The sequence below is a fragment of the Odontesthes bonariensis genome, chromosome 9 (assembly GCF_027942865.1).
Source record: "Odontesthes bonariensis isolate fOdoBon6 chromosome 9, fOdoBon6.hap1, whole genome shotgun sequence".
NCBI classification, from domain to species: domain Eukaryota; kingdom Metazoa; phylum Chordata; class Actinopteri; order Atheriniformes; family Atherinopsidae; genus Odontesthes; species Odontesthes bonariensis.
Window position 1 is genome coordinate 26,934,388 of NC_134514.1, and position 15,407 is coordinate 26,949,794.

Consider the following 15,407-nt stretch of genomic DNA (forward strand, 5'->3'; position numbering starts at 1 on the left):
AACAGGAAAGAATGCCTTTCTAATCCCAAATTGAAAAAGATAACATTACAGTGATTGCTTTTCCACAATTTACATATTACCTTTACATGTGACTATGTGTCCCAGCAGGAAGCTGAGGACTTCTGTCCTGTGAATAGTTTTATCAGCTGTATAAATGAATATATATGATTTAATGTTTAACTCTTCATACCAATTTATATGTGTAACTATAAAAAAAGATTGATTTATAAAAAAAATGACCCTGTTCTACACTTAGTCCAATTTGAGAAGAGCTAATGTTTGGATGCTGTTTTTTCTTTTGAAATGAGTTTAAACCTGACTTCAGCATACTTTGCCTTTAAGCTGAAGGTGGGAAGTGTTTATTTCAGAGGTTTTTGGTCATTTGAATATGAGTCACTATGAACTTTTTCAAGATCTTCTCAGTGGAAACTTTAGAAAAGAGTGCAGACTTTGACTTTTCTCAAACCTGATATTTTTCCTGTTGGAAGTATGTCGTTCCACTTTTCTGGGTTTCTGAGAGTTTTTTCTTCATGTTGGGATGCAACAAGTCCTCAGCAGAAGTTAGAATTTTGTACAACTGGTAATGTGAAGAAAAAAAGTTGTGTAGACTGATGGTGTTTATGTTTGTTTTTAAATGATGCTGCGATGATGCTTCTGAGGAGGGAACCATGGCGATCATGGAATTCCTATGGGCTGTGGCCAGAAAGCAAAGAATCCTCTCAGGGAGCTTCAAACTTAACCTGAAAGTCCTGCAGCTCGGAATCATAGTTTAAGAGTAATTATTGAGCCTGAATATCAAAGCACCTCTGAGTAAAGAAAGATAAAAAAAACCCACATCTTATGAGGAAGTGGGGCTGACCCCGTTGGTGGGCAGGACACCTGCTTTTCAAGACTGTGATAGCTGATCACAGGAAAAACCCACACACAGTCACATGTGAAAGTGCTCCTAGATATGACAGATTTTAAGCTTTTACTTTGAAATAAGTGGCCTCTCTGTACCAAAATCACTTAAAGAAGCACATACAAGTAGTGTTCATTTTACTTGTGGTCTTGTTCACATGTAAACACAACACATTAGTATGGAACTTTGTCACTTCCTGTTTAGGTTTTGCCAATAACGCAGGGTTGGGACTTTAAAAATCCAGACTTCTTAGTGAGGGTTAGGAAATGATCATGGTTAGGGGTCAAATGTAATCTTTTGACAGGGAGTTGGTACCTTATTTGGATAAAGGACAGTCTTTGAGTTAGGATTCAATTCAATTCAAACAAGAAAGATTGCCTTTCTAATCCCAAATTGAAAACGATAACATTACAGTGATTGCTTTTCCACAATTTACATATTACCTTTACATGTGACTATGTGTCCCAGCAGGAAGCTGAGGACTTCTGTCCTGTGAATAGTTTTATCAGCTGTATAAATGAATATATATGATTTAATGTTTAACTCTTCATACCAATTTATATGTGTAACTATAAAAAAAGATTGATTTATAAAAGAAATGACCCTGTTCTACACTTAGTCCAATTTGAGAAGAGCTAATGTTTGGATGCTGCTTTTTCTTTTTGAGCAAGTTTAAACCTGACTTCAGCATACTTTGCCTTTAAGCTGAAGGTGGGAAGTGTTTATATCAGAGGTTTTTGGTCATTTGAATATGAGTGACTATGAACTTTTTCAAAATCTTCTCAGTGAAAACTTTAGAAAAGAGTGCAGACTTTGACTTTTCTCAAACCTGATATTTTTCCTGTTGGAAGTATGTCGTTCCACTTTTCTGGGTTTCTGAGAGTGTTTTCTTCATGTTGGGATGCAACAAGTCCTCAGCAGAAGTTAGAATTTTCTAGAACTGGTAATGTGAAGTAAAATAGTTGTGTAGACTGATGGTGTTTATGTTTGTTCTTAAATGATGCTGCGATGATGCTTCTGAGGAGGGAACCATGGCGATCATGGAATTCCTATGGGCTGTGGCCAGAAAGCAAAGAATCCTCTCAGGGAGCTTCAAACTTAACCTGAAAGTCCTGCAGCTCGGAATCATAGTTTAAGAGTAATTATTGAGCCTAAATATCACAGCACCTCTGAGCAAAGAAAGATAAAAAAAAAACACAACTTATGAGGAAGTGGGGCTGACCCCGTTGTTGGGCAGGACACCTGCTTTTCAAGACTGTGATAGCTGATCACAGGAAAAACCCACACACAGTCACATGTGAAAGTGCTCCTAGATATGACAGATTTTAAGCTTTTACTTTGAAATAACTGGCCTCTCTTTACCATAATCACTTAAAGAAGCACATACAAGTAGTGTTCATTTTACTTGTGGTCTTGTTCACATGTAAACACAACACATTAGGATGGAACTTTTTCACTTCCTGTTTAGGTTTAGCCAATAACGCAGGGTTGGGACTTTAAAAATCCAGACTTCTTAGTGAGGGTTAGGAAATGATCATGGTTAGGGGTCAAATGTAATCTTTTGACAGGGAGTTGGTACCTTATTTAGATAAAGGACAGTCTTTGAGTTAGGATTCAATTTAATTCAAACAGGAAAGAATGCCTTTCTAATCCCAAATTGAAAAAGATAACATTACAGTGATTGCTTTTCCACAATTTACATATTACCTTTACATGTGACTATGTGTCCCAGCAGGAAGCTGAGGACTTCTGTCCTGTGAATAGTTTTATCAGCTGTATAAATGAATATATATGATTTAATGTTCAACTTTTCATACCAATTTCTATGTGTAACTATAAAAAAAGATTGATTTATAAAAAAAATGACCCTGTTCTACACTTAGTCCAATTTGAGAAGAGCTAATGTTTGGATGCTGTTTTTTCTTTTGAAATGAGTTTAAACCTGACTTCAGCATACTTTGCCTTTAAGCTGAAGGTGGGAAGTGTTTATATCAGAGGTTTTTGGTCATTTGAATATGAGTGACTATGAACTTTTTCAAAATCTTCTCAGTGGAAACTTTAGAAAAGAGTGCAGACTTTGACTTTTCTCAAACCTGATATTTTTCCTGTTGGAAGTATATCGTTCCACTTTTCTGGGTTTCTGAGAGTGTTTTCTTCATGTTGGGATGCAACAAGTCCTCAGCAGAAGTTAGAATTTTCTAGAACTGGTAATGTGAAGAAAAATAGTTGTGTAGACTGATGGTGTTTATGTTTGTTTTTAAATGATGCTGCGATGATGCTTCTGAGGAGGGAACCATGGCGATCATGGAATTCCTATGGGCTGTGGCCAGAAAGCAAAGAATCCTTTCACGGAACTGCAAACTTAACCTGAAAGTCCTGCAGCTCTGAATCATAGTTTTGAGAGTAATTATTGAGCCTGAATATCACAGCACCTCTGAGCAAAGAAAGATAAAAAAAAAAACACAACTTATGAGGAAGTTGGGCTGACCCCGTTGTTGGGCAGGACACCTGCTTTTCAAGACTGTGATAGCTGATCACAGGAAAAACCCACACACAGTCACATGTGAAAGTGCTCCTAAATATGACAGATCTTAAGCTTTTACTTTGAAATAACTGGCCTCTCTGTACCATAATCACTTACAGACGCACATACAAGTAGTGTCCATTTTACTTGTGGTCTTGTTCACATGTAAACACAACACATTAGGACGGAACTTTGTCACTTCCCGTTTAGGTTTTGCCAATAACGCAGGGTTGGGACTTTAAAAATCCAGACTTATTAGTGAGGGTTAGGAAATGATCATGGTTAGGGGTCAAATGTAATCTTTTAACAAAGAGTTGGTACCTTATATAGATAAAGGACAGTCTTTGAGTTAGGATTCAATTCAATTCAAACAAGAAAGATTGCCTTTCTAATCTCAAATTGAAAACGATAACATTACAGTGATTGCTTTTCCACAATTTACATATTACCTTTACATGTGACTATGTGTCCCAGCAGGAAGCTGAGGACTTCTGTCCTGTGAATAGTTTTATCAGCTGTATAAATGAATATATATGATTTAATGTTCAACTTTTCATACCAATTTCTATGTGTAACTATAAAAAAAGATTGATTTATAATAAAAAATGACCCTGTTCTACACTTAGTCCAATTTGAGAAGCGCTAATGTTTGGATGCTGTTTTTTCTTTTGAAATGAGTTTAAACCTGACTTCAGCATACTTTGCCTTTAAGCTGAAGGTGGGAAGTGTTTATTTCAGAGGTTTTTGGTCATTTGAATATGAGTGACTATGAACTTTTTCAAAATCTTCTCAGTGGAAACTTTAGAAAAGAGTGCAGACTTTGACTTTTCTCAAACCTGATATTTTTCCTGTTGGAAGTATGTCGTTCCACTTTTCTGGGTTTTTGAGAGTGTTTTCTTCATGTTGGGATGCAACAAGTCCTCAGCAGAAGTTAGAATTTTGTACAACTGGTAATGTGAAGAAAAAAAGTTGTGTAGACTGATGGTGTTTATATTTGTTTTTAAATTATGCTGCGATGATGCATCTGAGGAGGGAACCATGGCGATCATGGAATTCCTATGGGCTGTGGCCAGAAAGCAAAGAATCCTCTCAGGGAGCTTCAAACTTAACCTGAAAGTCCTGCAGCTCGGAATCATAGTTTAAGAGTAATTATTGAGCCTGAATATCAAAGCACCTCTGAGTAAAGAAAGATAAAAAAAACCCACATCTTATGAGGAAGTGGGGCTGACCCCGTTGGTGGGCAGGACACCTGCTTTTCAACACTGTGATAGCTGATCACAGGAAAAACCCACACACAGTCACATGTGAAAGTGCTCCTAGATATGACAGATTTTAAGCTTTTACTTTGAAATAAGTGGCCTCTCTGTACCAAAATCACTTAAAGAAGCATATACAAGTAGTGTTCATTTTACTTGTGGTCTTGTTCACATGTAAACACAACACATTAGTATGGAACTTTGTCACTTCCTGTTTAGGTTTGGCCAATAACGCAGGGTTGGGACGTTAAAAATCCAGACTTATTAGTGAGGGTTAGGAAATGATCATGGTTAGGGGTCAAATGTAATCTTTTAACAAAGAGTTGGTACCTTATATAGATAAAGGAAAGTCTTTGAGTTAGGATTCAATTCAATTCAAACAAGAAAGATTGCCTTTCTAATCCCAAATCGAAAAAGATAACATTACAGTGATTGCTTTTCCACAATTTACATATTACCTTTACATGTGACTATGTGTCCCAGCAGGAAGCTGAGGACTTCTGTCCTGTGAATAGTTTTATCAGCTGTATAAATGAATATATATGATTTAATGTTCAACTTTTCATACCAATTTCTATGTGTAACTATAAAAAAGATTGATTTATAAAAAAAATGACCCTGTTCTACACTTAGTCCAATTTGAGAAGAGCGAATGTTTGGATGCTGTTTTTTCTTTTTAAACAAGTTTAAACCTGACTTCAGCATACTTTGCCTTTAAGCTGAAGGTGGGAAGTGTTTATTTCAGATGTTTTTGGTCATTTGAATATGAGTGACTATGAACTTTTTCAAAATCTTCTCAGTGGAAACTTTAGAAAAGAGTGCAGACTTTGACTTTTCTCAAACCTGATATTTTTCCTGTTGAAAGTATGTCGTTCCACTTTTCTGGGTTTCTGAGAGTGTTTTCTTCATGTTGGGATGCAACAAGTCCTCAGCAGAAGTTAGAATTTTCTAGAACTGGTAATGTGAAGAAAAATAGTTGTGTAGACTGATGGTGTTTATGTTTGGTTTTAAATGATGCTGCGATGATGCTTCTGAGGAGGGAACCATGGCGATCATGGAATTCCTATGGGCTGTGGCCAGAAAGCAAAGAATCCTCTCAGGGAACTGCAAACTTAACCTGAAAGTCCTGCAGCTCGGAATCATAGTTTAAGAGTAATTATTGAGCCTGAATATCACAGCACCTCTGAGTAAAGAAAGATAAAAAAAACCCACATCTTATGAGGAAGTTGGGCTGACCTCGTTGTTGGGCAGGACACCTGCTTTTCAAGACTGTGATAGCTGATCACAGGAAAAACCCACACACAGTCACATGTGAAAGTGCTCCTAAATATGACAGATTTTAAGCTTTTACTTTGAAATAAGTGGCCTCTCTGTACCATAATCACGTAAAGAAGCACATACAAGTAGTGTTCATTTTACTTGTGGTCTTGTTCACATGTAAACACAACACATTAGTATGGAACTTTGTCACTTCCTGTTTAGGTTTAGCCAATAACGCAGGGTTGGGACTTTAAAAATCCAGACTTATTAGTGAGGGTTAGGAAATGATCATGGTTAGGGGTCAAATGTAATCTTTTGACAGGGAGTTGGTACCTTATTTAGATAAAGGACAGTCTTTGAGTTAGGATTCAATTCAATTGAAACAGGAAAGATTGCCTTTCTAATCCCAAATTGAAAACGATAACATTACAGTGATTGCTTTTCCACAATTTACATATTACCTTTACATGTGACTATGTGTCCCAGCAGGAAGCTGAGGACTTCTGTCCTGTGAATAGTTTTATCAGCTGTATAAATGAATATATATGATTTAATGTTCAACTTTTCATACCAATTTCTATGTGTAACTATAAAAAAAGATTGATTTATAAGAAAAAATGACCCTGTTCTACACTTAGTCCAATTTGAGAAGAGCTAATGTTTGGATGCTGTTTTTTCTGTTGAAATGAGTTTAAACCTGACTTCAGCATACTTTGCCTTTAAGCTGAAGGTGGGAAGTGTTTATTTCAGAGGTTTTTGGTCATTTGAATATGAGTGACTATGAACTTTTTCAAGATCTTCTCAGTGGAAACTTTAGAAAAGAGTGCAGACTTTGACATTTCTCAAACCTGATATTTTTCCTGTTGGAAGTATGTTGTTCCACTTTTCTGGGTTTTTGAGAGTGTTTTCTTCATGTTGGGATGCAACAAGTCCTCAGCAGAAGTTAGAATTTTCTACAACTGGTAATGTGAAGAAAAATAGTTGTGTAGACTGATGGTGTTTATGTTTGTTTTTAAATGATGCTGCGATGATGCATCTGAGGAGGGAACCATGGCGATCATGGAATTCCTATGGGCTGTGGCTAGAAAGCAAAGAATCCTCTCAGGGAACTGCAAACTTAACCTGAAAGTCCTGCAGCTCGGAATCATAGTTTAAGAGTAATTATTGAGCCTGAATATCACAGCACCTCTAAGCAAAGAAAGATAAAAAAAAAAACACAACTTATGAGGAAGTGGGGCTGACCCCGTTGTTGGGCAGGACACCTGCTTTTCAAGACTGTGATAGCTGATCACAGGAAAAACCCACACACAGTCACATGTGAAAGTGCTCTTAAATATGACAGATTTTAAGCTTTTACTTTGAAATAAGTGGCCTCTCTGTACCATAATCACGTAAAGAAGCACATACAAGTAGTGTTCATTTTACTTGTGGTCTTGTTCACATGTAAACACAACACATTAGGACGGAACTTTGTCACTTCCCGTTTAGGTTTTGCCAATAACGCAGGGTTGGGACTTTAAAAATCCAGACTTCTTAGCGAGGGTTTGGAAATGATCATGGTTAGGGGTCAAATGTAATCTTTTGACAGGGAGTTGGTACCTTATTTAGATAAAGGACAGTCTTTGAGTTAGGATTCAATTCAATTCAAACAGGAAAGAATGCCTTTCTAATCCCAAATTGAAAACGATAACATTACAGTGATTGCTTTTCCACAATTTACATATTACCTTTACATGTGACTATGTGTCCAAGCAGGAAGCTGAGGACTTCTGTCCTGTGAATAGTTTTATCAGCTGTATAAATGAATATATATGATTTAATGTTCAACTTTTCATACCAATTTCTATGTGTAACTATAAAAAAAGATTGATTTATAATAAAAAATGACCCTGTTCTACACTTAGTCCAATTTGAGAAGCGCTAATGTTTGGATGCTGTTTTTTCTTTTGAAATGAGTTTAAACCTGACTTCAGCATACTTTGCCTTTAAGCTGAAGGTGGGAAGTGTTTATTTCAGAGGTTTTTGGTCATTTGAATATGAGTGACTATGAACTTTTTCAAAATCTTCTCAGTGGAAACTTTAGAAAAGAGTGCAGACTTTGACTTTTCTCAAACCTGATATTTTTCCTGTTGGAAGTATGTTGTTCCACTTTTCTGGGTTTCTGAGAGTGTTTTCTTCATGTTGGGATGCAACAAGTCCTCAGCAGAAGTTAGAATTTTCTACAACTGGTAATGTGAAGTAAAATAGTTGTGTAGACTGATGGTGTTTATGTTTGGTTTTAAATGATGTAGTGATGATGCTTCTGAGGAGGGAACCATGGCGATCATGGAATTCCTATGGGCTGTGGCCAGAAAGCAAAGAATCCTCTCACGGAACTGCAAACTTAACCTGAAAGTCCTGCAGCTCGGAATCATAGTTTAAGAGTAATTATTGAGCCTGAATATAACAGCACCTCTGAGCAAAGAAAGATAAAAAAAAAACACATCTTATGAGGAAGTGGGGCTGACCCCGTTGTTGGGCAGGACACCTGCTTTTCAAGACTGTGATAGCTGATCACAGGAAAAACCCACACACAGTCACATGTGAAAGTGCTCCTAAATATGACAGATTTTAAGCTTTTACTTTGAAATAAGTGGCCTCTCTGTACCATAATAACTTAGAGACGGACATACAAGTAGTGTTCATTTTACTTGTGGTCTTGTTCACATGTAAACACAACACATTAGGATGGAACTTTGTCACTTCCTGTTTAGGTTTAGCCAATAACGCAGGGTTGGGACTTTAAAAATCCAGACTTCTTAGTGAGGGTTAGGAAATGATCATGGTTAGGGGTCAAATGTAATCTTTTGACAGGGAGTTGGTACCTTATTTAGATAAAGGACAGTCTTTGAGTTAGGATTCAATTTAATTCAAACAGGAAAGAATGCCTTTCTAATCCCAAATTGAAAAAGATAACATTACAGTGATTGCTTTTCCACAATTTACATATACCTTTACATGTGACTATGTGTCCCAGCAGGAAGCTGAGGACTTCTGTCCTGTGAATAGTTTTATCAGCTGTATAAATGAATATATATGATTTAATGTTTAACTCTTCATACTAATTTATATGTGTAACTATAAAAAAAGATTGATTTATAAAAGAAATGACCCTGTTCTACACTTAGTCAAATTTTAGAAGAGCTAATGTTTGGATGCTGCTTTTTCTTTTTGAGCAAGTTTAAACCTGACTTCAGCATACTTTGCCTTTAAGCTGAAGGTGGGAAGTGTTTATATCAGAGGTTTTTGGTCATTTGAATATGAGTGACTATGAACTTTTTCAAAATCTTCTCAGTGGAAACTTTAGAAAAGAGTGCAGACTTTGACTTTTCTCAAACCTGATATTTTTCCTGTTGGAAGTATGTCGTTCCACTTTTCTGGGTTTCTGAGAGTGTTTTCTTCATGTTGGGATGCAACAAGTCCTCAGCAGAAGTTAGAATTTTCTACAACTGGTAATGTGAAGTAAAAACGTTCTGTGGACTGATGGTGTTTATGTTTGTTTTTAAATGATGCTGCGATGATGCTTCTGAGGAGGGAACCATGGCGATCATGGAATTCCTATGGGCTGTGGCCAGAAAGCAAAGAATCCTCTCAGGGAACTGCAAACTTAACCTGAAAGTCCTGCAGCTCGGAATCATAGTTTAAGAGTAATTATTGAGCCTAAATATCACAGCACCTCTGAGCAAAGAAAGATAAAAAGAAAAACACAACTTATGAGGAAGTGGGGCTGACCCCGTTGTTGGGCAGGACACCTGCTTTTCAAGACTGTGATAGCTGATCACAGGAAAAACCCACACACAGTCACATGTGAAAGTGCTCCTAAATTTGACAGATTTTAAGCTTTTACTTTGAAATAAGTGGCCTCTCTGTACCAAAATCACTTAGAGACGGACATACAAGTAGTGTTCATTTTACTTGTGGTCTTGTTCACATGTAAACACAACACATTAGTATGGAACTTTGTCACTTCCTGTTTAGGTTTAGCCAATAACGCAGGGTTGGGACTTTAAAAATCCAGACTTCTTAGTGAGGGTTAGGAAATGATCATGGTTAGGGGTCAAATGTAATCTTTTGACAGGGAGTTGGTACCTTATTTAGATAAAGGACAGTCTTTGAGTTAGGATTCAATTCAATTCAAACAAGAAAGAATGCCTTACTAATCCCAAATTGAAAACGATAACATTACAGTGATTGCTTTTCCACAATTTACATATTACCTTTACATGTGACTATGTGTCCCAGCAGGAAGCTGAGGACTTCTGTCCTGTGAATAGTTTTATCAGCTGTATAAATGAATATATATGATTTAATGTTCAACTTTTCATACCAATTTCTATGTGTAACTATAAAAAAGATTGATTTATAAAAGAAATGACCCTGTTCTACACTTAGTCCAATTTGAGAAGAGCTAATGTTTGGATGCTCCTTTTTCTTTTTGAGCAAGTTTAAACCTGACTTCAGCATACTTTGCCTTTAAGCTGAAGGTGGGAAGTGTTTATTTCAGAGGTTTTTGGTCATTTGAATATGAGTGACTATGAACTTTTTCAAAATCTTCTCAGTGGAAACTTTAGAAAAGAGTGCAGACTTTGACTTTTCTCAAACCTGATATTTTTCCTGTTGGAAGTATGTTGTTCCACTTTTCTGGGTTTCTGAGAGTGTTTTCTTCATGTTGGGATGCAACAAGTCCTCAGCAGAAGTTAGAATTTTCTACAACTGGTAATGTGAAGTAAAAAAGTTGTGTGGACTGATGGTGTTTATGTTTGTTTTTAAATGATGCTGCGATGATGCTTCTGAGGAGGGAACCATGGCGATCATGGAATTCCTATGGGCTGTGGCTAGAAAGCAAAGAATCCTCTCAGGGAACTGCAAACTTAACCTGAAAGTCCTGCAGCTCGGAATCATAGTTTAAGAGTAATTATTGAGCCTGAATATCACAGCACCTCTGAGTAAAGAAAGATAAAAAAAACCCACATCTTATGAGGAAGTGGGGCTGACCCCGTTGTTGGGCAGGACACCTGCTTTTCAACACTGTGATAGCTGATCACAGGAAAAACCCACACACAGTCACATGTGAAAGTGCTCCTAAATATGACAGATTTTAAGCTTTTACTTTGAAATAAGTGGCCTCTCTGTACCATAATAACTTACAGACGCACATACAAGTAGTGTTCATTTTACTTGTGGTCTTGTTCACATGTAAACACAACACATTAGTATGGAACTTTGTCACTTCCTGTTTAGGTTTAGCCAATAACGCAGGGTTGGGACTTTAAAAATCCAGACTTCTTAGCGAGGGTTAGGAAATGATCATGGTTAGGGGTCAAATGTAATCTTTTAACAAAGAGTTGGTACCTTATTTAGATAAAGGAAAGTCTTTGAGTTAGGATTCAATTCAATTCAAACAAGAAAGATTGCCTTTCTAATCCCAAATCGAAAAAGATAACATTACAGTGATTGCTTTTCCACAATTTACATATTACCTTTACATGTGACTATGTGTCCCAGCAGGAAGCTGAGGACTTCTGTCCTGTGAATAGTTTTATCAGCTGTATAAATGAATATATATGATTTAATGTTCAACTTTTCATACCAATTTCTATGTGTAACTATAAAAAAAGATTGATTTATAAAAAAAATGACCCTGTTCTACACTTAGTCCAATTTGAGAAGAGCTAATGTTTGGATGCTGTTTTTTCTTTTGAAATGAGTTTAAACCTGACTTCAGCATACTTTGCCTTTAAGCTGAAGGTGGGAAGTGTTTATTTCAGATGTTTTTGGTCATTTGAATATGAGTGACTATGAACTTTTTCAAAATCTTCTCAGTGGAAACTTTAGAAAAGAGTGCAGACTTTGACTTTTCTCAAACCTGATATTTTTCCTGTTGGAAGTATGTCGTTCCACTTTTCTGGGTTTCTGAGAGTGTTTTCTTCATGTTGGGATGCAACAAGTCCTCAGCAGAAGTTAGAATTTTCTACAACTGGTAATGTGAAGAAAAATAGTTGTGTAGACTGATGGTGTTTATGTTTGTTTTTAAATGATGCTGCGATGATGCTTCTGAGGAGGGAACCATGGCGATCATGGAATTCCTATGGGCTGTGGCCAGAAAGCAAAGAATCCTCTCACGGAACTGCAAACTTAACCTGAAAGTCCTGCAGCTCGGAATCATAGTTTAAGAGTAATTATTGAGCCTGAATATCACAGCACCTCTGAGTAAAAAAAGATAAAAAAAAACCACATCTTATGAGGAAGTTGGGCTGACCCCGTTGTTGGGCAGGACACCTGCTATTTCAAGACTGTGATAGCTGATCACAGGAAAAACCCACACACAGTCACATGTGAAAGTGCTCCTAAATGTGACCGATTTTAAGCTTTTACTTTGAAATAAGTGGCCTCTCTGTACCATAATCACTTAGAGAAGCACATACAAGTAGTGTTCATTTTACTTGTGGTCTTGTTCACATGTAAACACAACACATTAGGACGGAACTTTGTCACTTCCTGTTTAGGTTTAGCCAATAACGCAGGGTTGGGACTTTAAAAATCCAGACTTCTTAGTGAGGGTTAGGAAATGATCATGGTTAGGGGTCAAATGTAATCTTTTAACAAAGAGTTGGTACCTTATTTGGATAAAGGACAGTCTTTGAGTTAGGATTCAATTCAATTCAAACAAGAAAGAATGCCTTACTAATCCCAAATTGAAAACGATAACATTACAGTGAATGCTTTTCCACAATTTACATATTACCTTTACATGTGACTATGTGTCCCAGCAGGAAGCTGAGGACTTCTGTCCTGTGAATAGTTTTATCAGCTGTATAAATGAATATATATGATTTAATGTTCAACTTTTCATACCAATTTCTATGTGTAACTATAAAAAAAGATTGATTTATAAAAGAAATGACCCTGTTCTACACTTAGTCCAATTTGAGAAGAGCTAATGTTTGGATGCTGCTTTTTCTTTTTGAGCAAGTTTAAACCTGACTTCAGCATACTTTGCCTTTAAGCTGAAGGTGGGAAGTGTTTATATCAGAGGTTTTTGGTCATTTGAATATGAGTGACTATGAACTTTTTCAAAATCTTCTCAGTGGAAACTTTAGAAAAGAGTGCAGACTTTGACATTTCTCAAACCTGATATTTTTCCTGTTGGAAGTATGTCGTTCCACTTTTCTGGGTTTCTGAGAGTGTTTTCTTCATGTTGGGATGCAACAAGTCCTCAGCAGAAGTTAGAATTTTCTAGAACTGGTAATGTGAAGTAAAAACGTTGTGTGGACTGATGGTGTTTATGTTTGTTTTTAAATGATGCTGCGATGATGCTTCTGAGGAGGGAACCATGGCGATCATGGAATTCCTATGGGCTGTGGCCAGAAAGCAAAGAATCCTCTCAGGGAGCTTCAAACTTAACCTGAAAGTCCTGCAGCTCGGAATCATAGTTTAAGAGTAATTATTGAGCCTAAATATCACAGCACCTCTGAGCAAAGAAAGATAAAAAAAAAACACAACTTATGAGGAAGTGGGGCTGACCCCGTTGTTGGGCAGGACACCTGCTTTTCAAGACTGTGATAGCTGATCACAGGAAAAACCCACACACAGTCACATGTGAAAGTGCTCTTAAATATGACAGATTTTAAGCTTTTACTTTGAAATAAGTGGCCTCTCTGTACCATAATCACGTAAAGAAGCACATACAAGTAGTGTTCATTTTACTTGTGGTCTTGTTCACATGTAAACACAACACATTAGTATGGAACTTTGTCACTTCCTGTTTAGGTTTAGCCAATAACGCAGGGTTGGGACTTTAAAAATCCAGACTTATTAGTGAGGGTTAGGAAATGATCATGGTTAGGGGTCAAATGTAATCTTTTAACAAAGAGTTGGTACCTTATTTAGATAAAGGAAAGTCTTTGAGTTAGGATTCAATTCAATTCAAACATGAAAGATTGCCTTTCTAATCCCAAATTGAAAAAGATAACATTACAGTGATTGCTTTTCCACAATTTACATATTACCTTTACATGTGACTATGTGTCCCAGCAGGAAAGTGAGGACTTCTGTCCTGTGAATAGTTTTATCAGCTGTATAAATGAATATATATGATTTAATGTTCAACTTTTCATACCAATTTCTATGTGTAACTATAAAAAAGATTGATTTATAAAAAAAATGACCCTGTTCTACACTTAGTCCAATTTGAGAAGAGCGAATGTTTGGATGCTGTTTTTTCTTTTGAAATGAGTTTAAACCTGACTTCAGCATACTTTGCCTTTAAGCTGAAGGTGGGAAGTGTTTATTTCAGAGGTTTTTGGTCATTTGAATATGAGTGACTATGAACTTTTTCAAAATCTTCTCAGTGGAAACTTTAGAAAAGAGTGCAGACTTTGACTTTTCTCAAACCTGATATTTTTCCTGTTGGAAGTATGTTGTTCCACTTTTCTGGGTTTCTGAGAGTGTTTTCTTCATGTTGGGATGCAACAAGTCCTCAGCAGAAGTTAGAATTTTCTACAACTGGTAATGTGAAGTAAAAAAGTTGTGTGGACTGATGGTGTTTATGTTTGTTTTTAAATGATGCTGCGATGATGCTTCTGAGGAGGGAACCATGGCGATCATGGAATTCCTATGGGCTGTGGCCAGAAAGCAAAGAATCCTCTCAGGGAACTGCAAACTTAACCTGAAAGTCCTGCAGCTCGGAATCATAGTTTAAGAGTAATTATTGAGCCTGAATATCACAGCACCTCTGAGTAAAGAAAGATAAAAAAAACCCACATCTTATGAGGAAGTGGGGCTGACCCCGTTGTTGGGCAGGACACCTGCTTTTCAAGACTGTGATAGCTGATCACAGGAAAAACCCACACACAGTCACATGTGAAAGTGCTCCTAAATATGACAGATTTTAAGCTTTTACTTTGAAATAAGTGGCCTCTCTGTACCATAATAACTTACAGACGCACATACAAGTAGTGTTCATTTTACTTGTGGTCTTGTTCACATGTAAACACAACACATTAGTATGGAACTTTGTCACTTCCTGTTTAGGTTTTGCCAATAACGCAGGGTTGGGACTTTAAAAATCCAGACTTCTTAGCAAGGGTTTGGAAATGATCATGGTTAGGGGTCAAATGTAATCTTTTGACAGGGAGTTGGTACCTTATTTAGATAAAGGACAGTCTTTGAGTTAGGATTCAATTCAATTCAAACAAGAAAGGATGCCTTTCTAATCCCAAATTGTAAAAGATAACATTACAGTGATTGCTTTTCCACAATTTACATATTACCTTTACATGTGACTATGTGTCCCAGCAGGAAGCTGAGGACTTCTGTCCTGTGAATAGTTTTATCAGCTGTATAAATGAATATATATGATTTAATGTTCAACTTTTCATACCAATTTCTATGTGTAACTATAAAAAAAGATTGATTTATAAGAAAA